Raw genomic sequence first — 24280 nt, forward strand, 5'->3', positions numbered from 1 at the left:
CTGAAGGGATACAGATTGTGCAACAGGACTGAATATAAAAACTCAGAAATGGACAGCACAATACTACCTAACTGTAATGTAATTATGTTAAAACACTGAATGAAGCTGCATGTGAGAATCACAGAGGGAGGAGGGCTGGGGACATAAATGAAATCAGAAAGAAAGATAGATGTTAAAGATCGAGATGGTATAATCTAGGAATGCCTAGAGTGTATAATAATAGTGAAATGTACAATGTACAAATTTAAAAACGTTTTTGCATGAGGAAGAACAAAGGAATGTCATTATTGCAGGGTGCTGAAAATAGATGATAATTAATACTTTAAAATGTTACCTTATGTGTGAGACTAAAGCAAAAAATGTTTGTTACAAAATTTGTATTTTGACTAGAGCATTTCCTAATATAACTCATGTAGATAGTTTGATTGAATGTCATAAGCACTTGGAATCTCAGGTTGGACATGAGATTTTGTTGGTTTGTCCAGAGTAATGCCCCGATGAATCCCAGAATGATTTGATCAGTGACTGGAAAAGTATTTGCAAGCCCCCTTTGGGGAATGGTGAGAGTGGGGAGAAATTCAACTTCCCCAAGTTGAATTCTTGATATTCTCACAAGCAGTGTGGACAACCAAAGCTATAGGCTGAGCCACACAGTCCTGGGGTTTGTTCAAATGAAACTTAACCCCACAAAGGATAGGTCAAGTCTACATAAAATTTAGGTCTAAGAGTCACCCCCAAGAGAGCCTCTTTTGTTGCTCAGATGTGGCCTCTCTCTCCAGCCAACATGACGAGCAGTCTCACCACCCTCCTCCTCTCTGCGTGGGACATGACTCCCAGGGGTGTGGACCTTCCTGGCAACGTGGGAGAGAGCCTGGAATGAGCTGAGACTCAGCATCAAGGGACTGAGAAAAACCCTAGAATGAGCTGAGAATTAACATCAAGGGATTGAGAGAACCTTCTCGACCAAAGGGGGAAGAGTGAAATGAGACTAAGCGTCAACAGCTGAGAGATTCCAAACAGAGTTGAGAGGTTATCCTGGAGGTTGTTCTTATGCATTAAGTAGATATCACCTTGTTGTTCAAGATGTAGCGGAGAGGCTGGAGGGAAGTGCCTGAAAATGTAGAGCTGTGTTCCAGTAGCCATGTTTCTTGATGATGATTGAACAATGATATAGCTTTCACAATGAGACTCTGTGAATGTGAAAACCTTGTGTCTGATGCTCCTTTTAGCTACTATATCAACAGAAGAGTAGAACATATGGAATAAAATAAATAATAGGGGGAACAAATGTTAAAATAAATTTAATTTGAAATGCTCATGGTAAATGAAAGCAAGGGGTAAGGGGTATGGTATGTATAATCTTTTTTTTTCTCTGTTATCATTTTTTTTCTTTTTCTGTTGTCTTTTTACTTCTTTTTCTAAATCGATGCAAATGTTCTAAGAAATGATGAATATGCAACTATGTGATGATATTAAGAATTACTGATTACATATGTAGAATGGAATGATATCTTAATGTTTTGTTTAATTTTTTTAATTAATAAAAAAAGTTTAGAAAAACAAAAAAAACATAAAAAAAGTTTTAAAAAATCTCTAAAATTCTTTTCAAATAAAAATTGCTATAAGCCGATTTAAAAGACAGCCACTGACTGGGAAAAGAAATTCGTTAGGATCGGTGTCCAAAATATACAAAGAATTTCTACCAATCAATAAAAAAGGAAATAACCCAATGGGGAAGGGGATAAACAGGCTATCTGCACAAGGGATACCCAAACGGCTAATAATACCATGTCTCTGCCTGGACGTGAGCTAACATTATCTTCTGAGCAGGAAGGGGGTATGTTGGCGAAGGGAGTGTATGTGGGTGAAGTAGATGTATGTGGGTAAAGGGGGGAGATGGGAAAGGAGAGGGATTATTCCCCAATTTCCAGTATTCTTCCACTTCACTCTTTTCAGATCAGAGTGATGAAAGTTATTAACCTTTCAATAATGCAATCTGACATTTTACACAATTTAATTTTTTTGAATTCCATTTATCACTTATGGGAGGTTTCATAACAATAGCAACAGCAGCAGCAACTTAATAAAGACCAAACACAGTTGTATGAGATACTTATCAACTCAAAACAATTCTATGAGGGAGGTATTATTATTATTATCCCCATTTGCCAATGAGGCACACAAAGGCAACTGGCTCCAGATCACCCAGAAGAGTCAGGGTTTGAGCCCAAGTCATTTGGCTGCAGTACCTGGCCCTTAATCAAAATGTCATATTGCCTCTAAACATTGTGACATATGGAGAGAGGCTCAATCTCACCAGTAATCTGGGAAATGCAAAACCATATCATATATTAGATACTATTTCACAATACCTATAGAAATGTAAAAATCTAAAAGTCTGACAAAATGATGAGCATTAGGAGGATATGGAAAAATGGGAACTCATAATCTTCTAGAGGGCTTATAAACTGGTGCAATACTTTGAGGAGCATTTGCTAATATGTACTATAATGGAAAATGTATACTCTCTACGATGCAGCAGTTTCACTTCTAGGTATATATGGTAGTGAAAATATGTACCAAGGAAACAGAGAAATGTTCGTTTCAATTATGTTTGTAATACCAAAAAACTAAATAAATATCCAACAATGAAAGACAAGATCAATAGATTTGGTAAAGTCATACAATGCAATACTACTCAGCAGTTAAAATAAGTCATTTGGAACTAATAGCTTCATAACAGGTACATTGTAAAACAATAATGACATATAAAAAAAAGGAGGGTGAAGAGTGACACAGCGGAACACCATTTATATAAAGTTAAACATGAAAAAAGGACATACATACTCTTGAATGAGACTTCCTTATTACTAAAGAGCACAAACATTAACAGAAAAGAATAACACTAAATTTGAGGATGTGGTTACCACTGAAGAGGAAGGAAAATGGGATGAGGCAAAGGCACATGGGCACTTCAACTCTGTTACGTACTGCTGGCATTAAAAACAAAAAAAGCATAAATAAGGCATATATGTTAAGACTTTATAAAACTGGGTGACATGATGGTGATTTCTATACTTGTCTCTATATTTAAAGCATTTAAGAATAAAAATGTAAAAACAAATGAATGTGATGTAACAGAACATTCTAAAAGTAAATGACAAAAGAGGTCATTTGCATTTGTCTCACTGATGTCCTTTTTTGAGCAGCACATTGGTTTACAGGAGCATCTGTTGCTCTGAGTCTAGGTCCTTAACTTTAATGGGTCCCATCTCCCTTCAGAGATTTAACAAAATAAACTGTTTCTGCTACAGCAATAACATTACAGTCTTGCATAAAACAACTAAGAAGACTCCCAAAACACATATTATGATTAACAAGAAAATAAAATTAGTGGCAAAATGTTTACAAAAATATCAGCAATATGTTTGTCCTCTCCTAGCAAAATATGCCACTAAAGAGATGGCATGTGAAATACAAAAATAAAGTAGTTTTACCACTTGTTATAGAGAATTGGTACTTTCTCTTTCATGTGGGTTTCAGGGTTAATGTTTTTGAATCAGGTTTACAACTGTCAGGCTATGATGAACGCTTCTAGAAAATCAAATGTAAAAAGCTCAAAGACAGAAAACAATCACTTTGTATCTGAGTTCACTGGCCCATTACTCTGTATCTTCATATCCTACAATCTAACTTCCAGGATAAACAGGGATTTTTAATTAGATATTCTCAGATTGAGTTATAGGGCAGAAGAGATTATGAAGTATGGCAGGCAAAGAACTTTATTTTGTGAAGAGAACTGAGAATTTCAATAAAACTCTCTTTTCTGTCCTTGTATTTCCTGCCATTAGGTTACATTACCTTTATATATTTCCAAATCAGCAGGTCTTCTCATTCAGTAACAAATACAGTAATACCACACTGAATCATCAAACTGGCGATCAAAATTGCATGAAATACGGCCAAGACCATAAATATACATAAAAGACCTGAGAACAATCAAAATACAAAGCACAAAATTCAATCATGTAGTCTTATATAGAAAGCTGAAAATTTAATCATGTTATCCCAGACTGCTATAGGAGGAAGTTGTTTTAAAGGGCACAGATATAACATCTGAAAGTATCAGTAAAGGAAGTTACAAGGAAATAAATATAACTTTGTCACAGACATTTTGAAAAATCTAATAACCAAGAGTCATTTTGAGTCCAAGCAAACAATCCATCACCTCTGAATAACTCACAAGAATGTTACAAATTTACGATGATTCATAGGCATGGCCTAGAGTTATCAAGAAAAACATAAATGACACTTATCCATTATACCTTGATTTACTTGCTAAGAAGCATAGGGAAGTGAACTCTAATTCTAAAACTCATTTGGAGGAAAAAATGGGTAAGAATGTTCTGAAAAAAGTTAAGAACAACATATAAGGAAACTATTAGTTTAGTTACAAGAATAACATATAAGGAAACTATTAGCTTAGTTAGTCCTATCAGTATTAAAACACAGTGTAATGCTATAGCAATTTAAAAAGTGAGATAATGTCACAAGATGAGACAGCCAGATCAATGAAACAGAATTGTCAGAATTGTCCCCAACAAACAGCAGGATACAAAAGTTAGTGGTCTTTGGTAAGGGGGAACACTAGAAATAAATAAATAAATATTCAATAAATGGTACCGAAACAATTGGTCAACTATTTGGAAAATTAGCTGTTTCTAGAGAACAATATTTTGACCTCAAATCAAACATAAATTACAGATAGAAAATGTAAAAAAAAAAAAAGTTTTTAAAGGTCATTTTTTATCTGATAGAGGAAAGAACTTAAGCATAGGAAAAAAAAATGGCTAAAAAAAAAAGAAAAAGCAGATTCTTTCAAAATATAAATAACCTTTATTTCTATAATTACAAAAGTAATAATCTATGGAAAAATTTTAAAATATTGAATGCATGACAAAATAAAGCAGAACAATTATTGATTTTCCTCACCATCCAGAGAAATTTTGGTAAAGCATATTTTTTATATTTTAGTATGCAAGCATATAAGCTTTTCTTTTTTTCTTCTTTATTACATGAACGGGATCATACTTGCTTTGTGATTTAACATTTTCCATTTTTATATTAAGCACATTTTCCCAATCAATCTCCATAGATGTACGTGTCATTGTTATCATTTTCAATGGCTGCCAAGTATCTTATTTCATTAAAAGGAGTCATGGAATTAGAAGCAAACAAACAAACAAAAACAATAAAACACTTCTCTTTCAACTACCTGGCTTCAGAAGCTGATTTCAGAAGACCTTTTACTTCTTCTCTAGTTTTTGCAGTTGGAATCCTCTTTGGAGTAATGGGCGCCTAACTCAGGTAGCTCAGGCAGTAGAAAGTGCTGGAAGCAAAGCACATCCATATATACCTGAATTGTATCTCTATGTGTTTATTTTACTTTCTTAGAAAGCTAGTGAGGTTGGATTTTTAAAATGTTTTGGGGACATTGGTATTTTTCTTTTCTGAGTTATTCCTCAAATTCTTTGATCAACGTCCTATTTGGAAAGTTTTTATAACATTGACTATAGTGTTTACAATGTTAATAGTTTCCTTATATAACTAATTTATCCTGCTTGCCAATGTATTTTACCTTCATTAATTTTTGCCATATGGAAAAATTGCTTATTTTTTCAAATCAGTTACATTTTTTAATATTTACCCTAATGTTTTCTACCATTATTGCCATGCTCAGAAAGATCACCACTACCCGATGATTATATAATTATCCACTTAAGCACTGTCACATACTTTTATATTATTTCTGTATATATTTGAATACCTAGACTACTTGACATATATTTTGGATGAGGTATGAGACACAGCTCAAACAATGTTGACCCAAAAAGGTAGACATATGTTCCAAATGCATTCATTTATTGACCTCTCTCTCCCTTTCCCGCTGAAATTAAATACTTTAAACATATGCCAAATTCTTATATCTACACAGGTCTGTTTCTGGGCTTACAATTCTGTCACCAATTCTGTGCTGTTTTAATTATAAATTGATCATTTGACACATAAGATGTTTAAATCAATAAAAGCATAAAAAAAACAAATTAGAAAACATTATCACAGTAAATATGATGACAAATGAATATAAGATTAACATGATAATTCATAAAAGTCAATTGAAAACCACTGAAACTCCTGTGTGGGACACGGAAGCTAGGTAAAAGATGAGAGAAAATGTCATAAGAGAAGAGAAATAAATGATTAATTTCAAATAAAAAAGTGATTAAACCAATAATCAAAGAAACGTAAGTTTAAGAATAACACTTACTAACCTGCCAAATTAGCAAAGACTGTTTCATTGAAAAATAAAAAAGCTGCAATGACGAAAAGAAACTGAGGAGAAAGACACTCTCACACCTCCCAGTAGACAAATAAATTGGCAGAATCATTTCTAAAAACAATTTGGCAATATCTAATGAAAGTCATAAAACAGAGTTTATCTTTTGACTCAGTAATTTCCTCCAGATTCTAGCCAAGGAAATAATCTGAAATGCAATAAAAAGTTAATGTACAAAGACATTCACCGTACTTTTATTGATATAGAAAATAGAAACTAGGTAAAAACCCAACCAAATAATGAACATATAAATCATGGCAAAGCACCGCACTGAATATTGAATACTCAAGCCATTTTAAGTAATTATTTAAAAATAATTTTAATAGCATGTGAAGAGTCTTACAATGCAATTTTAGGTGAATAAAAAGGAAGATCACAGTTGAGTAAAAATATATATGGAAAAAACTAAAAGTAAAGACACATAACAACCATCTCCGAGACAAGGAGTTACAGGTGATTATTATTTTATTGATTTCCTTATTTCCAAAGTACTTTCCAATATATTACTATTGTTTTAATCTAGCAGATAGGAACACAGATGTGAAGAAGGGCTTGTGTTTTTAAGATGGGAAAACTGGTCAAACATATTTATGAACTAGAAGAAGCAATAGAGGGAGGAAAAAAATGCAGGCTTAAGAGAAGGAAGTAATGATGCTTCAAGGATCCTGAAGGAAAGAAGCATTGAGAGCAGGTGGAAAGACTTTCCATGAGGAACATCTCTACTTCCATAGTCGTGAGGAGGTAGTAAACAGGGTCAAATTAAGACAGATTTATTAAAAAGTAATGAGGTGAGAACACAGATGTGTACTGTACCTAAATGAGGCAGAAGGTAAGGGCATCGAGTGAGACTGAAATAGGTGGAGAGTGGTTAGGGAATTTGAGAACAAGGATTATAAAAGGGAATGGGAGGAGCTAATTAAAAATAGTGAAAAGTGGCTAGATATTTCTATTTACCTAAATATATATTAAGATTATGAAATCATTTAGTTTGGGGAAGCAAATGCAATTACTTTCTCATTTACCAGAGGACAATTTGACTAACAAATCTATGACATATCTTGATTTATTGCTTGATTCATTGATTTACTGATCCTTTCATTCATTCAAGCCCTTAACGAAGTCACTAATGCCTCCGCATTTGCAAATTCAGAGGTCAAATTACAGTCTTCACATTATTTGACAGTTTATCAGTAAAGGACTCATTTAGGGATGCTTCATTCTTGAAAATTAAATTCATCTGCTTCTAGGATACCATTCTCCCTTGGTTCTCTTCTGCAATGTTCAACCCTTCTTAGACTCCTCTGCTCGTTTTCCTTTCTCTCTCTGATCCACAGATGTGACAGAACCCCCAAAATCAGTCCATTGTGCCTCTTCCCTATATTCATTCATTCCCAGTGTGATCTCATCTGTGTTCTTGGCTTTAAATGCCTTCCGAACACTGACAATGTCCAAATATATTATATTACACACACACACACACACACACACACACACTTTCAGTCACACTGCTTATCTTAATTTCAGATTCATCTAGAAATGCCCACACTGTTTGGATGTCCATCAAATTTGTTCACGAATAAACCCTCAATTATACGTCACTCCCAAACTGCTTACCCACTTCACTAAGTGGAAACGCCATTCTTCCACTTCAGACAAAGGACTGAATCACTGATAAGAGGTCCCACCTCTCAGGCTCACGTCTGATAGAGCTACCCATTCTCTTACTCTACTTTCAAAACGGGCCAGGATCTGGCCCTTCTCACCACTCTCACTCCAATTAAACTGCAATCATTTCTCACCTGGATTGCACTGGTCTCCTAATGGCCCCTCTCCCTCATCTCAAACCCCCCATGGTTTGTTCTCCTCACAATAGCAGGGTGATTAGAAACATAGATCAGATAATGTCACTCCTTTGCTCATAACCCTACAATGACTTTTCACTTCTCTTGAGTTCAAGACAAAGACCTCACGAAGGCCCTAAAGCCCTACATGGTCTGGCCCCTGTAATGTCTGAACTTGTGTCTTCCCACATTCCCTCCCCTTTGTTCAACATGCCTAGCATCCATTCTGCTTTTTCAGCTTCAAAGCATTTGCACTTGCTGTTCGCTCCACTTGGAGCACTCTTCCCCCAGATTTACTGGAAGTCCTTCACATGGGCCTCTAAGAAGGGAATCCTGAGAAAGGCTTTCCTTATTCATAATCCCACATAAAAAAAAAAAATAAGCATCCACCCCTTATCCTGTTTAATTTATTTATGTATTTTTCCATGGCACATATCCTCACCTAATACATATATGACAATGCATTTGTCTATTTTACCCACCAGAATATAAGCCTCAGAGCACCTTGGTCTCTTTTGTTTTCTGTGATATTCCCAGGAGCTGGGGATCTGCCTGTTATTTACTAGGTGTTTACAAACATCTGTTGAATAAAGGAGTGAATGAAATATTTTCCAGTACCAAGTATGTATCAGCCTCCTGTATTGGGTATGGGACTAGGAAATAAAGTATTTTGCTCTGAAAAGATCTATATAGCTCAGACTTCTTGTTTGTGAGAAACAGAACCCAGCTCAGACTATCTTTTTTTACAAAAGGACATTATTGGCAAAGTTAGTTGGAGTCTCCCAGTCTGCCTGGAAAGGTAGAGGGGCAGAGAGTCAGAGGATCTGTCCCGTAGACTTCCACATGGGAGATGAATAATTTCTCTAAGATTACAAACCAAGTAATGGTTTCCAGAAGGGAAATTCAGTGTTTGTTCTGGGCAAATTTTCCCAAATATTTCTTTATTTTTTTTTTCCAAGAAATCTTTATTCTTAGGTAATTTCTGAGCTCTACAACAATTAATTTAGTTGTCACCATTTAACATCCATATGCTAAACTAATCAAATTGGCTTCTGCCATTCTTCTGCTTACTCTCTCCCTTACTATAATATACTCTCCTCAAACTTCCCTGGCTTTTGTCACCACTGACCTCCAAATTACCAACCCAACAGCACTATATTTTTGGAATATTTTACTTCACTTAACCTTGACTCACATTCTAACCAAATATTTGTTACCCAATTGGCAAGACCAAGAAAAATGACCAAACAAACTGGATATCTAAATAAAAGCTTCAACCTTTTAAACATGAAATTTCAGAAATATTAACATTACCCTTCAGGATTTACTGTTCTATACCCCAATTGCCATTCTCTCAAGAACTGCACCAATGGACCAGGTATAATTTATGGAAGAATTTCTTTCCTTTCTCTTCTTCATTAGTAACAAAATCCCAGAAGAATGATTTCCAGATTCTCTTGAAGAAACATGAGCATACGATGCTTCCCAGATGGTGCTTTCCAATCTTTTGCACACAAAAATGAAGCTTTCTTTATGAAGAACAGTGGGCATTTCAGTTCTATTGAAAGGAGAAGACTGACACACCACATGTTTGTCCATATACATTCACAAATGCAAAGTTCTCAATTTCAAAAAGGCAAGTCAACTCATCTTTTCATTCACTCTTCTGCTGAAATTCTAAATTGTATTACTATTCCGTCATGCAGTATTTCTTAATTACCGATCAACATAATCAACAAAGCAAGTTACAAAGTGTAACACAAAATGACAGAAAGAACCTTTCTCTGTAACTTGACAAAATAAGGAGAGAATAGCTCCTAAATTTCATGACATATTCTTTGCCAGTCTCTCATCTGACCCTGTTGACTCGACAAATATGTATGAAAGGCAATTTTCCCATCTACTTACACAATCTTCACTTCAACATTCCATTTCATTATTAAAGCAGAATAAGTTCATGAAGTTCTTTTTCATAAACAACATGCAAATACTAGAAATGAGCCAGTGTCAAAATCATTAGTCTCTCTCCAAATGTAATCATGAAATAATTGGTCTGAATCATCCACCTCTATGTTAAAGATCAACAGACTGTAGAACAAAGACCTAAAAGTGAAAAGGCAGCTACAGAGCAGTGGAGAGAAAGAGAGAGAATGAGCTAGACTGCATCTGTGTGGGCCTTACTCTTTGCTTGTGTGTTTGTGGGTTTAACCCTTTGTGTTCGTGTATGTGTGTCAATGTGAATGGGTCCACATATGTATGTCAGCCTGACTGGCTATATGTGTGCATGTGTGTATGTGTGTGACTGCATATGTGCAGCATGGGTTGGCCTGACTGCCTGAGGGTGTGTGTGCCTGCACTGGTATGTGGGTGAGTGTGTATCAGTCTGTGTGTGTGTGTGTGTGTTGACATGAGTGTGGTCTGTGTGTAAGCCTCAGTAAGTGTGTGTGTCCATGCCTATATGTGTGTCTCAACCAAAGCAAGTGTGTTGTGTGAGTCAATGTGTGTATTAGTGTGTGCTTGAGTGTTTCAGTATTTGACAGATAGGAAGGGCTAGAGACATCCCATTTCCCTTCCTCTCTAAAGCACAGAAAATTATACTGAAATTTGGCTCTCCTATATAAGGGCCGGTACCTCCAAATTTCTTACTAACTTCAGTAGAAATTAAATATGAAACATATCCTAAAATGATTTAGTAGCATGGCATGGGAAATTCAGTCAATTTATGCACTATCACTTCATAAGTTAGCAGAATGTAATTTTTCTTTCAGTTTAAAATAACCTGCTATAATGAATTAATGTTTCCATTGCTAAGTAGGTCTTCAAATCGGTAATACAATTGCTTAATGTCTCTTGATAAATGATCTTAAACATCACTTTATTTTAAATTAGGGTTTAACAAATAATTTCTGAACAATTATAATAAAATATCTTCCTAGTGTATCAGTGTTATCTATATGCATAAAACACACCCTTGCCTTGCGAGAAATGTTTCAACTTTTAAAACTAAGTACCATGAACAAATGCTAAAATAAATTTAGTTTAAATGCTAGTGATCAACGAAAGCAAGCGGTAAGGAGTATGATAGGTATAATCTTTTTTTTCTTTCCTGTGTTCGTATTTCTTTTTCTATTGTCTTTTTATTTCTTTTTCTGAATTAATACAAATGTTCTAAGAAATGATGAATATGCAACTAAGTGATAATATTGTGAATTACTGATTATGTAAGTTGTTTTATTTTGTTTCTTTATTTTTTAATTAATAAATAAATTTTTAAAAAAACCAAAAAACTAAGTACCATGAAGGACTGACTGCCACAGTATGTTAGATTATAACTAATAGTCAATTTAGATTCCCACAGCACATCTCAGGTCAGTCCACTATGCCTTGTCCTCCAGAGCTGTCGTGGAGAGCCATCTCATATACCGGTTACTGTTCATCTGCTGAATGGAAAGGACGGAAATATTCTCATCCCCAATGCTGGCCCTATTGCTCATTAGATTTTGTAAATGCCGCAATAAACTTGGAAGAACATCAACTTTGTCCAGGAGAACTACTCTTTCCAAAATTTTCAGTCCCAAAACTTCTTCCTCAGATCTCAGATAGAAAGGAGCAAGGTAAGCTTTCTTTTCAGAACTCAATATCTCACTGTGCTTTCTGCCAGCATTCCATAGATTGTGTGCATAAATAAATGCACATTTTTAAATAGACGCACACACATGCACACATCTGCTCCATTACCTAGAACTTAACATCACCTTGCTCTACTTTGCTGGATCAAATAAAATCTAGCTCTCAGTATCTCTCTGCCAACAGGGCTCACTATTTCATACTCCCTCCTGCCCTGGTTGTACAAGAGCTCCAAGAAGCAAGCTTTCGGATGGGCTTCTGGATTTCAGTCCATGGAAGTCACTATTGAGATGCTGTTGCCCAAACCCTGAGGGTAAATCAAAGTGGGTGGCTCTACCGCCTCCATGTAGAGGCAGACCCTGAGATCTTCGAGTGTCCATCTACAGGTCTCCCTCATCACAGAGCCTTCCCACCACATCACCCATCCACCCCCCACAGGTTTTATCATTCTCTAGGGTTCCCCACAAGGAGTGGAACCCCAACACTCTCCTTTCTATATCATAGCCCACAACTCTGGTTGGGACCTTTCTGCCACTTTAAAGCCTTGAAATTTATTTCCTCTTGACAACCCAATTTAATGCTGTCCCAGAGGATAAAACTCAAAAACTTTTGACCTTTCCCCTTGAGCAGGAGGCAGGAGGAATGTTGTGAGATGCCTGGACCTTTAGAAAACAATCTTGGCCTGACATTCCCAAAATGAGTAGGGGGGAAAAAAGCACCCTTTAGTCAATAGCGGCCAAAATAGCCAAGATGCTAGTTAATACATTATTTTTTCTGCATTGATTTTCTGGACACTGTGATATAGGAATTATACTTTTATTCAGATGAACAATTAAACACATTGTTTCAGGTACTTTCCTGAAAAGGTGTCTGGAGGTTGAAGAAAACATATACTGAGAATATTTGAATACTGAACTATTTTAAAATTTCTGCTTTTGCCTTTATTATTAATTCATTCTTACTTGTTTAAGTTCAGTTTATTGTTATTTTGTTTTGGAAGATTTTTTTCTTGCAAATATCTATAGTTTAATATTGCATTCATTTGTTTTCAAATTTTAACCAACAAAATCTTTGCACTATAGATCTATCTAGAAATACATTTTTTACTTCAAAACATAACTTTGATATGCATTTTCATCTTTTTTTTATTAGAGAATTTGTGGGTTTATAGAAAAATCATGCATAAAATACAGGGTTATCATATACTATCCGGTTATCACATACACCTGTAATTGTATTTTTTATTTCTTCTTTGACCTGTTTATTTGCACTATTTATTTTAGGGAATTTTCAGATTTGGGGCCAGTGAGTGAAAATTTATTTTCCCCCTGATGGATATTCTAAGTCTGGAAAAGGAGTTTTGTTGACTAGGGGCTCTACCTGAGACATTAAAACCTTAATGATACTATTGGCTATTGATAAGTCTTAACTTATTGCTCCGGGCTTTTCCCCATATTTCTATCCCAGAAACAACTGCAAAATTTCCTATTAGCGAACTTCAGTACAACCTGTCAAATGAAACTTGTAGCAAAAATTTTCTACCAAGTGTTTGCTTTTTCCTTTTCTACTCAAAATGCTTAGTGAAAGAAAGACAATCTTTATAGGAAAGTCTTACATTGTGCTGTACCTGGTGAGAGGACACAAATCCCCCATTGTAGGAGCACAGTTCATTTTCTCTCCCTCTTTGTTCTCACATCTCTTCTTAAGCAGTTATTGTAAACTGAGTTATTGAAGGCAGTATAAAGGTCCTGATGATTTGAATTCTTTCAAGCTGTTTAATATCAGACATGCTCATGTAAACCATTTTAAATGTCCTGTTAGATATTTGGGTTTCCACCAATAAGGGAAGAGTGGGGAATCCAGGGGGTTGGGAATAGAACAGGGGATGCTGAGAAAAGAACTAAAGGCTCCAACTCAAAGTTCAGTGTTGTTGTTTTTCAATTTTACACTTCCATGGTTCAAAAAAACACATGAAACTAAAACAATAGTTCTGTTAAAAGACTTTTACTTTTGCTGAGTACACTTGACAGTTTCACCAGATTCTTCAGACTTTGACAAAAATCAAATAAAAAGCAATTTTAAGTTGTCATTCCTTATCTAGGCATTTTACTGAGATGTACATTACCCAAGATAGAGTAAATGACAACCTGTTTCCTCCTTGGTATGTGTCAGATAAATGAGCGCTCCCAGTTCAGCCTGAACTATAGTTCGCACAGAATATGAAGAAAGATCCATTCCAAGTAGAATGTTCCAAGGAAAATAACTTCTCTTAATTCTTATTATCCTAACAAAACCATATAGTTCATAATTCTTTTGACCAGGGTGACAAGAAAGATTAGGGGAAAAAAAAGTAGCTGTACAGTACCCAAAGAGACAAAGATGAGGTAATTCTCTAATGACAACAGATGCTTAAAACTCAGAAAGCTCTGGGCATGGTGCAAGTTTCCCTGTAGAAAGTCACAGCAGCACAGACCTTATGTGCCTCTTTTTGAGAAAAATGGTCACCCCCAAAAGAAGCCAGCAGAATTCTCATTATCTAAATAATTAAAACTCTTGGATTTCCATGAAAGGAAATTTCTTACCAATAGATTTCTAAAATGCCCAGTATCATACTAAGATAATAAGCTAAATGTCCACTGAGTATAGTGATTTATTCAGAACACTGGGAAAGGGTGGGCTAATAGACTTCTGTCATTCCAGGTTGTCATCCCACACAGTCAGATAACATTCTCAACACAGTAGGTGCACTATAATATATCAATAAAACACAACGTGGAGAGAATGAATGCCAAATTAAGGCTTGCTAGACTAAACTCAACATATTTAGGAACCACAAGAGAAGAAGAAAAAAAAATTGTGAATTGTGTTTAACTTAGTTTTTTAAAAATTCATTTTGACCAGAGGCCCATGATTTTTGTTTTGTGTTTTTCACTTTTAAAGCCCTGAAAATGTGGAATCGCACTCTAAAAGGACATTTGATTTTCTAACATTTTAGGTACAATGTTATAATTTTACTGGAGAATTAACATAAAGATTGAAAATATGACTTTTAAATAAAGTGGCCACAGATTTTGGGGAAAATTATTAATAACATTCACTTTCACTCCAAAGAGAGTCCTGCTTTGGACAATAAATGATATAGTCATTATAATTTAAAATAAATCATTCAAACATGTTGACAACATTTAAATTATATTCTAAAAGAAATTTGGAACAAGAAAACTACCCAATTAAAATAAGGTAAAATAGGCATATTCCGTGTGAGAAGACAAAAAACTAGTTCAATTTAACATGTTCTAAGAAACAGAGCATCAGCTTCTATGTGTAAAAGAAAATTCATTTGAAACCACAGCTGTTGTGCTTTTGGGATTTGGATTAAAACCCATCATTATCTTTCTGCTAATACTCTTCCCTGCACCCATGTGGTCATATGCTGTTTACAGAGCCCGCACACCGAGCTGACTTGAATGGCCATTGTATTGCAATACAATCAGATTAAGTCTAATCTAAATGCTGTGTGTCCTTTGTAGGACACATAAATCCTAATCCCCCACTTACAAAAGCAAAGCCAGTCCAATCTCCAATGACTATTCACTTTTTCCTGTTTTTTTTTTTCCTGTTTCAAGTGACAAAATTAAAACAAACTTTAAATTTACTCAGCTGAAATTTCATCTAAAACCAATTATTTGGAGGTTTTGAGCTGGGTGAAAGCACTTTGTTTTTGAGGATTCAAGTAGGTTTCTACCACAGTGCAATTCTCTTCCTACTAAAGAACACAGATTAACTAAAAAAAAGCTACTCCCCCCCCCCCCCACCTCACACATACCATATCCCTTACCCCTCCCTCTCATTGACCACTTGCATTTCCTCTTTTCTAAATTATTTGAGAGTTTATTTTGTGCCTTGCAATAGTTAGCTGCAAAATCCCCTTGGGGGCCTGGAGAAAAAGGAGGAAATATTCAACTTCCCCAATGGGGGAATTCCTGATATTCTCACAAGCGGTGGGGACAACCAGTTCAACAGGCTGAGTCCTAGATCTTGGGGTTTGCACCTATGAAACTTATTCTTGCAATGGAGAAACTAAGCCTACTTAAAATTTAAGAGTCATACCAGAGAACCTCTTTTGTTGCTCAGATGTGGCCTCTCTCTCTAAGCCAACTTGGCAGGTGAACTCACTACCCTCCCTCCACCCCAACATGGGACATGACTCTCAGGGGTGTAAATCTCCCTGGCAATGTGGGACAGGGCTCCCAGGATGAGCTGGGACCCAGCATCTGGGGTTGAGAAAGCCTCCTTGACCAAAAGAGGGAAGAGAGAAATGAGACAAAATAAAGTTTCAGTGGCTTAGAGATTTCAAATAGAGTTGAGAGATTATCCTGGAGGTTATTCTTACGCATTCTATAGATATCCTTTTTAGTTTAGGGTATATTGGAGTGGCTGCAGGGAAGTACCTAAAACTCTTGAACTGTGTTCCAGCAGCTTTCTTTTTGTTTGTTTAATATTTTTATTGTAAACCTTAACAAATAAATAAACAGACACTGACATACAAACATTCTATACATGGTGTACAATCAATGGCTCACAATACCATCACATAGTTGTGCATTCATCACCATGATCATTTTTTTTTAACATTTTCATCTCTTCAGCAAAAGAAATCAAAAAAAGAAAAACCTCACACATACCATATCCCTTACCCCTCCCTCTCACTGACCACTTGCATTTCAATCTACTTAATTTATTTTAACCTTTGTTCCCCCATTGTTTGTTTATTTTATCCATTTTTTTACACATCTGTCCAGTAGCCTTGATTCTTGAAGATAATTATATAGTTACATAGCTTTTATAATGTGACTATGTGATTGTGAAAACCTTGTATCTGATGCTCCTTTTATCCAGGGTATGGACAGATGAGTAAAAAATGAGGATAAAAAAATAAATAAATAATAGGGGATGGATAAAGGGTAAAAAATTGGGTAGATTGAAATCCTATGAATCAATGACAGGAATGGACATGGGGTATGGAATGTATGAGGTTTTCTCTCTTTTTCCTTTTTATTTCTTTTTCTGGAGTGATGCAAATGTTCTAAAAATGATCATGGTGCTGAACACGCAACTATGTAATGATATTGTGAGCCAATGATTATGTACCATGTATGGACTCTATGTGTGTAAAGATTTATTTCTCAATAAAAATACTTTTTTAAAAAAGAGTAGTTAGCTACACCTGTACTCTATTGGTTAAGCAGTAATGATTCTTTAGAGCAGAGGTTACCAAAAGCTGACCCACCAAACCATTCTGGATGGTTTCTGCCACCTCATTACATTGCTGCCCAGGCCTGCCTCACTCTGAGCCTCACTGGTTAGGTGCAATTTTCAAAGAAATGAGGGGATGTATACAAGGGATGGTAGCACACCTCTCCTCCTTTCCCATGGCATTCAACATCTGCCAGTGACAACATTCTTCTCTCTCTTTCACCACCACAGTAATATTCCACCACCCCCTTTTTCCCAGTCCCCCAGATTTCACTGTCAGTATTCTGATGCCATCTCCTCCCTCAGCATTGCAGGCGTTTGGGAGACCAAATCTTGGGGATCCTTCTTTTTAAATTTTACATGTTCTCTGTGAGACATGACATGACCAGGAAATGAGAAGCTAAAATTAGCAGTAAAAAATAGAAACATAAAGAAATAATTGAAATATTAAAACCAGCTGTCCAAAATGTAGCTATCATGTTCGCATGCAACAGAGGCTGAGGTTTGGAACTGTCAAACAGGAATGGAATTTGATGTCTAAATGAATAAGGGAGCAAGTTTTTGGAAAGTATTAGGAAGGAAAAGAGTATTTCAGCAAGGACTAATAACACTCTGTTTTTTAATGGAACTCTATAAACCTGCAAATAGAACAACAAAACAAGAGCTTTGATGTGCTCACGGATTTTCTTCAGGGAGGGAAGTAGAAGGCAGGCTTCTTAGCAACAAGACATTTCAACTCTAAGTTGATGATTGATTTCATTCCTTTTAGAAAATTCAGACACCATTTTCCCCAGCTCCATCCATCTCCGTAAAACAAAAAGCTCTATTGATATCTCAGCTAAAAAAGCAAAAATCATTCCTGGGAGATGACTTTAAAATATGCAGCCCTGTCTCTAAATCAGGGGGTCAGTAGCAAAATACCTCTTCACAATAAACACACTGGGGTCTCTACCTAAAAGAAACTAGATATTTTCATGTATTAAACACAAGAAAAAGGCAAACAACCAAATTAAAAATCAGTGAAAGACTTGAATAGACATTTCTCCAAACAAGATATCAAATGACCAATACACATATGAAAAGATGTTCAACATCATGAACTATTAGGGAAATGCAAATCAAAACCATAATGAGATACCATTTCACAGTTATTAAAATGATGATTTTAAAAATGGAAAATTACAAGTATTGGAGAGGATATGGAGAAATAGGAACACATTCATTTTGGGTGGGATAGTAAAATGATGCAGCTACTGTGGAAAACAGTTTAGGGGGTTGTCAGAAAGTTAAGTATAGAATGAATGCATGATCCTGCAGTCTGACTTTTAGGTACCTACCCAGAAGAGCTGAGGTAGGGTCTAAATGGATATATCAACACCACATTCACAGCAGCATGATTCATAGTTGGCAAAAAGACAGAAGCAACCCACATGTCCATCAACTGACAAATGGATAAACAAAATGGTATACACATAAAATGGAATATTATGCAGCCATAAAAAGGAATGAAATTTCAATACATGTGACAACATGGACGAACCTTGAAAACATTGAGTGAAACAAGCTAGACACAAAAAAAAAACTATCGTATAATCTCACCAATATAAAGTAACTAGAAAAAGCAAACTCACAGAGTCAGAAACAAGGATACTGTTACTAGGAAGGTTGGGGATAAGGTATGGAGAGTTAGTGCTCAACTGTACAGAATTTCTATTTGGGGTGATGGGAATGTTTTGATAATAGATGGTGGTGATGCTAGCACAACATTGTGAATGCAGTTAGCAGCACTGAAATCATATATTTGAATGTAGTTAAAAGGGGGAAATTATAAATTATATATATGTTACCAGAATAAAAGTTTTTTAAAACAGTACAACACAGTGAACTCAAACATAAGCCACAGGCTATAGTTAGTAGCACCATTATAAAAATTTTGTTTCATCAATTCTAACAAAAGTACTACACTAATGCACGGTATTAAAATAGAATGGCGTACAGAAACAGTATTTTAGGCATTATTTTTTGTAAACCTATAGAAAAATGTAGTAAAAAAATAGAAATAAAAATTGAATTAAATTAAAAACCAAACAGAGACACACAATTTCTTATGGAGATAAAAAGATATAGTATACTACTAGAGAGTAATAAATTCCTCAATCTGCCTTCAGATTGCTAACAGCCCACCATGTGCCAGAGGCAGTGTTAAGCACGAGGGATGCAGCAGTCAAAAATACATAAATATGAGGGGGTGGGGGGGAGAAAGAAGGCACAAGAAAGAGCCTGAACAAAGACTTGTAGGTGTGGAAAATACAGTGTTCAGGGAACTATAAACAGTTGGATATTTCGGAAAGACACAGTATGAAGGGAAGGGGGTGGGAGGGAGGAGTGAACAAAAATGTGGGGAGAGCCCAGATTATTTATATGCCCCCGCAAGACATCAGAATTCTCTCCTATAGGCAATGGGTAAGCCACTGCACTAGTTCAAATATTTGATAGCTTATGAATCAGCTATTCGTAAGGCACTTATACCATTTTAAGGAAATGATGATTCATTTCCAGCAGTGGGATATTAGTGTTATACATTTATATTTTTGTAACTATGGATAATAATTTATTAGAAATATATAGTTTTCAAATTTTAAGCAGTTTGCTTTATTATTTAAATATTCCTATTAAATATTCTTTTAAAAACTATATTAACCCTCACATCTTACAACCACAACCGTCCCACATTTCCAAGCACCCTATCATTAAGTGCTGCATATTAAATGCAGCCTTCATTGGGTCCAAAGTTTATGTAGACATTGCCTTTCTTGTGGCATTTTAAAAGGATAACACACATAAAAGTAAAAACCCTAAGAGCACAGTATATGAATTATCACAAAGTAAGCATTTCCTGTATAACCAGCATTAAGATCAAGAAATGGAATATTACCATAACCCCAGGAGCCACCTCCTGCCACCACCTAATCACTACCTGCTTAAGGGTTGCCGCCATCATAACTTCTAATGCCATGGATTAGATTTCCCTGATTTTAAACTTACTACAAACAGAATTGTTTAGTACTGATTCTTTTGTGAGCTTTGTTCATGTTGTTGTGTACAGTTGTAAAGCATTTAATTTCATTGCTCTATAGGAGAATATACTATAAATATATGAATATATCATAACTTATTTAACCAATCTACTATGAATCAATATTTGAGTACTTTCCAATGGGGACTATTTCTAACAGTGCTTCTATGATCATCCTTACGGTTTGGGAACACAGGTACACATACTTGTGGAATCACTGTATCTCTCTATATATTCAACCTCTGAGAGTATCATAAATATATCTGTATCTATATATAAAATGATGATACTTCAAAGGGTGATGGGAGATAGGGATATGGACATATGGGGAAACTACAGAAGAGCATAAGAGGTGAAAATGCATTCCACAAAAAGAAAAGCTAAACTACACTTTCAATATTAATTATCATTTATTAATTCTCTCCTCATAATTCTACACATCATTTAGCAATAAAGGCCCCTTTTTTTGAAACTCCTTATTAAAAATACAATATGCACTCATTTCTGTTTTGCAGCTTAAGTGAAATACATAAAAGAATAAATGCTTTATTCAATTTTATTTTTCAGAAAATTTGCTTCAACATTAAGTAAAACACCATACTGTAAATAACTACATTATTGTTAAGAATAAGGTAACAAGAGAGTCTCAAATGAAACACAGGCTCTTGGTTTAATGAAGTTTGAGAATTTGGAAAATACAAATTGTCTCAAAAAGAACGTTAAAACCTTTTCTTTAAACAGGCCTACATAACTAACACACTGACAAATGTATTTCTGAAAATATTCCACACGATTTGCATGGTTTGAAATATATGGGTTTTGTGGATTGCCTGGGCCCCTGTGCCTGGAAAAGTTCCCAGAGATCATCTTACATTTTTATTCCTTGGATCAATAATGTTAGTAGATATTAGTCCTGTTAGCCAAGTACAGGGTACAGGAAACACCTGAATAGGAAAAGAAAGTCAAGCATCTCAACAATCCCCCTAAATCAGTAACAGAAAGGATGGAATGGATTAAACAATAACAAAAATGTGATAAAGAATGTAACTGCTTGAACAAGGATTATACAGAACACTTTATCGAGTGACCAGGTTTTTGTTAAGAAATACAGCCAGTCTTAAATCATATACACTATTTGACAGCCTTTTCAAATCATGCTAAAATATGCTAAAAGACCACATAGCAAACTTTTACACTGACAAACAATACCATGTCTGATGACATTTCGCTACATGGTTAAAGAGACCTTGTTCATAGACAAAAAATTAAATATTCTTCCAGGTCATCGGTGATTAAAATAAATTTCTTCAAGAATTACATTTATTTGCTTACAAGAGTAAAAATTAAATGCAGTGATTTTCATTTTCAGGAAGTTAAAATATCTGAAAACATACTACAATATTTATAAAATAGAAAACTGAGAAGGTGCACTTGAATCCTGAACTTAGGATGCCCAGCACACATGCACTTCCTTTATTGGGCAATGTGAGAAAATAATAATGAGGGTCATAATGTCAGGAGACATTTATGGTGCACTTACAAAACGGCAGGCACTGCGCTAAAGGCTCTGTGTGTTATCTAATTTAAACCTCACAATCACCTTATGAGGTAGATATTGTTACCCTCATCATGTAGATAAGGAAACAAGAATTTCCCCCAATTCACATAAGCAGTAAATGACGAGCAGGCAGGCTGTCCTCGCTGTGTACTTTTCATCACTGTGCTATGTTGCATTCAAGTGCCAAAGTGAAGATCCAGCAAAACTGCAAGAACATCCCCAAGGGATTCCAAATTTATGGGATTAAGTCACTTGGGGGGAAAAAAAGGTAAAAGTGAGCAATCATCTAAATAATGTTTTAAAAAACAAAACCATATTGTGACCTAGATATGCTAGATATAGGAAATGACAGTATAATCTCTAATTTTCCAGAACTAGACATCCTTGTAAACAGATGCCAATACTCTCATGGCCCAGAAAGTTGCTCAAATGCTCCTTTCAAGAGAAAGCACACATATATATAGCACACAGTTACGGGCATGTGTGGCAGGGGAGCAAGAGGGGACACTGCTTGTGGTCTGAGTTCACCACTCCTGAGACGTGCACGTCCACCTCTTGAGACATCGCTTTATTAACTCATAAAGAGACTAGCTGAGACAATCTCTAAGTGCCTTCTGGCTCTCAGATTCATGCACTTGGGGTCTTCAAGAATATTAATTCTTGTGACAGAGAGATATAGCTCAGGTAGAGGCATTAACAACTTCTAATAGGGTGTGAAATTTGGTATCAATTTAGACAAGACTGTCTTAGTGTAACATGGCAGCCGAGAGTTTCAGGTTCGGCAGCAGAGCCTCCTTCCAGAGACAAACCCTGAAGTACCAAAATAACCGAATTAATTAAACTGTGAGTGTTAGGAAAATGAGTCTCAATTGGTATCTTGGATGATTCTGGATAAACAGGGCCTTATACCCCTATTACCCTGAGCTTCCATCCAGATGCTCCTTGATGGTCCCTATGTGCTACCAAATTGTCACCTCTCCCTTTAAAAATGCAATGTTACTGCAGCTCCTTTAAGATTTAGAAGGAAAGCAATCACATTAAAAGGTATGAATGACTGAAAGGAGCTTAGCCATCCCAATGTCAGTATCTGCATTTATAGAAGTTAATATACGTAAATGTTTCAAAAGCAGAATGTGGATTAAGTAAGAGGCAGTGTTATAATCTTTTTTGTTTTCTTTAATTGATTTGGTTTGGGGAAATGACTACTCTAGGGCACCTGGTCTTTATTACCCAATTCAACTGGGTTCACCAAATCAGAAAAGCAAAAACAGACACCAAGCAACCTGCCGCCCACTTCTGAAAGACTGCCAAGGCACACTGCATAGCCTTTCTGCAGGATGCCAACATACAAATGCTCTTCAAGCTAATGAGTTAAATTGCCAGCCTAAATTTTCAAGAATGCATTTTATAATCATCATCACATGTAAGATATGCTTAGAGAAAACATTCAGACATAATTACACACAAAATACACAATTACTTGTTGCCACATGAGTAAATGGACCATGCTAAGAACAGAAGTGATTCTGAACATTTTAAGCATTTGAAGTTTCTCTGGTTTTGGTCAAAAATAACAATGTTACATCAAATTTTTTTCATTTATGGCTTACTGGAATTGACCTTCCTCTAAAGTCTACCAAAATCCATCACCTAACATTTCATTAGGTATGTCACCCTGGCTGTGGTAGTCTTTACACAGTCCCTATATATAAACAAAGTATCCAGGAAAAAAAGTAAAAACCAACCAAACAAATAAAAAAGCAATTATTCAGACAACCAGATACTTGGGCAATTTTAATTTATTGGACACAACTCAGTATTTGATTTTATTTTTCAGTGTTCAGTCTTGTTTCTCCAAATAAGTGTATCCCTACTGTAATTATTTCAGGATAACACACTGGAGAATAACATAAATAATGTGACCTCTTAATTTTTCTTCCAAACTGTATTAGACTTCACAAATCAAATGTGGTACAAATAAGAAACACTACTTTATAAATGATGTACACCTAGAAAAAACAATGAAAGCATACAATAGAAACACATACACGGTATCTTGCCAAAAAATATATATATTTTTATAAATATATATATATATACTCGAACCTAATTTTAAGGGATTAACAATAGGGCAGAAAGTATTCTATAAGGGTGTTGATAACAATTATGCCGTTTTGATAAAGCTGCCCTGTTCATTAATGGTTCAGGGCACACAGCCATCTTTTTAGAGGTTTAAAAATTCAAAAATCACTAATATTCAGATGAGAGGTCCTACCCCTAATGAGTACATATAAACATACGGACCTCAGTCCCTCTGGGGTGCAACTGGGGGCAGGGAGGGGAAAACCTTGTGTGTGTGCATTTACTTATCAGTTACCTGACTTCCCATGACAGGACCATGTCAGGCTTGTCCACTGCTATCACCCGTGCCTAGATCAGTGCCTAATGTTCTCCATAAACACATACAGACTCAGTGGACAAATGGTCATAAAACTCTACAAAACCCTACCAATAAACTTCCTATT

At 35.6% G+C, this 24280-nt stretch overlaps 1 protein-coding gene across 12 annotated transcripts in view; it reads right to left on the reverse strand.

Annotated features, from left to right (window-relative positions):
* The window catches only part of ZNF385B (zinc finger protein 385B), a 479275-nt gene that overhangs the window by 430024 nt on the left and 24971 nt on the right, over positions 1 to 24280 (reverse strand). For 3 of the 12 annotated variants that reach the window (XM_077154325.1, XM_077154323.1, XM_077154320.1), the window contains exons 2-3: positions 5276 to 5389; positions 3862 to 3989 (exon numbers count right to left, since the gene is read on the reverse strand). The exons of 5 other annotated variants lie outside the window; for them this stretch is intronic. The gene's annotated coding sequence lies outside the window, so the exon portion shown is untranslated. Of the gene's footprint in view, positions 1 to 3861; positions 3990 to 5275; positions 5390 to 21862; positions 22007 to 24280 lie in introns of all 12 variants that reach the window. 4 more of the 12 variants (XM_077154321.1, XM_077154324.1, XM_077154326.1 and 1 more) reach the window with 3 other exon arrangements.

The sequence above is a fragment of the Tamandua tetradactyla genome, chromosome 3 (assembly GCF_023851605.1).
Source record: "Tamandua tetradactyla isolate mTamTet1 chromosome 3, mTamTet1.pri, whole genome shotgun sequence".
Classification (NCBI taxonomy): Eukaryota; Metazoa; Chordata; class Mammalia; order Pilosa; family Myrmecophagidae; genus Tamandua; species Tamandua tetradactyla.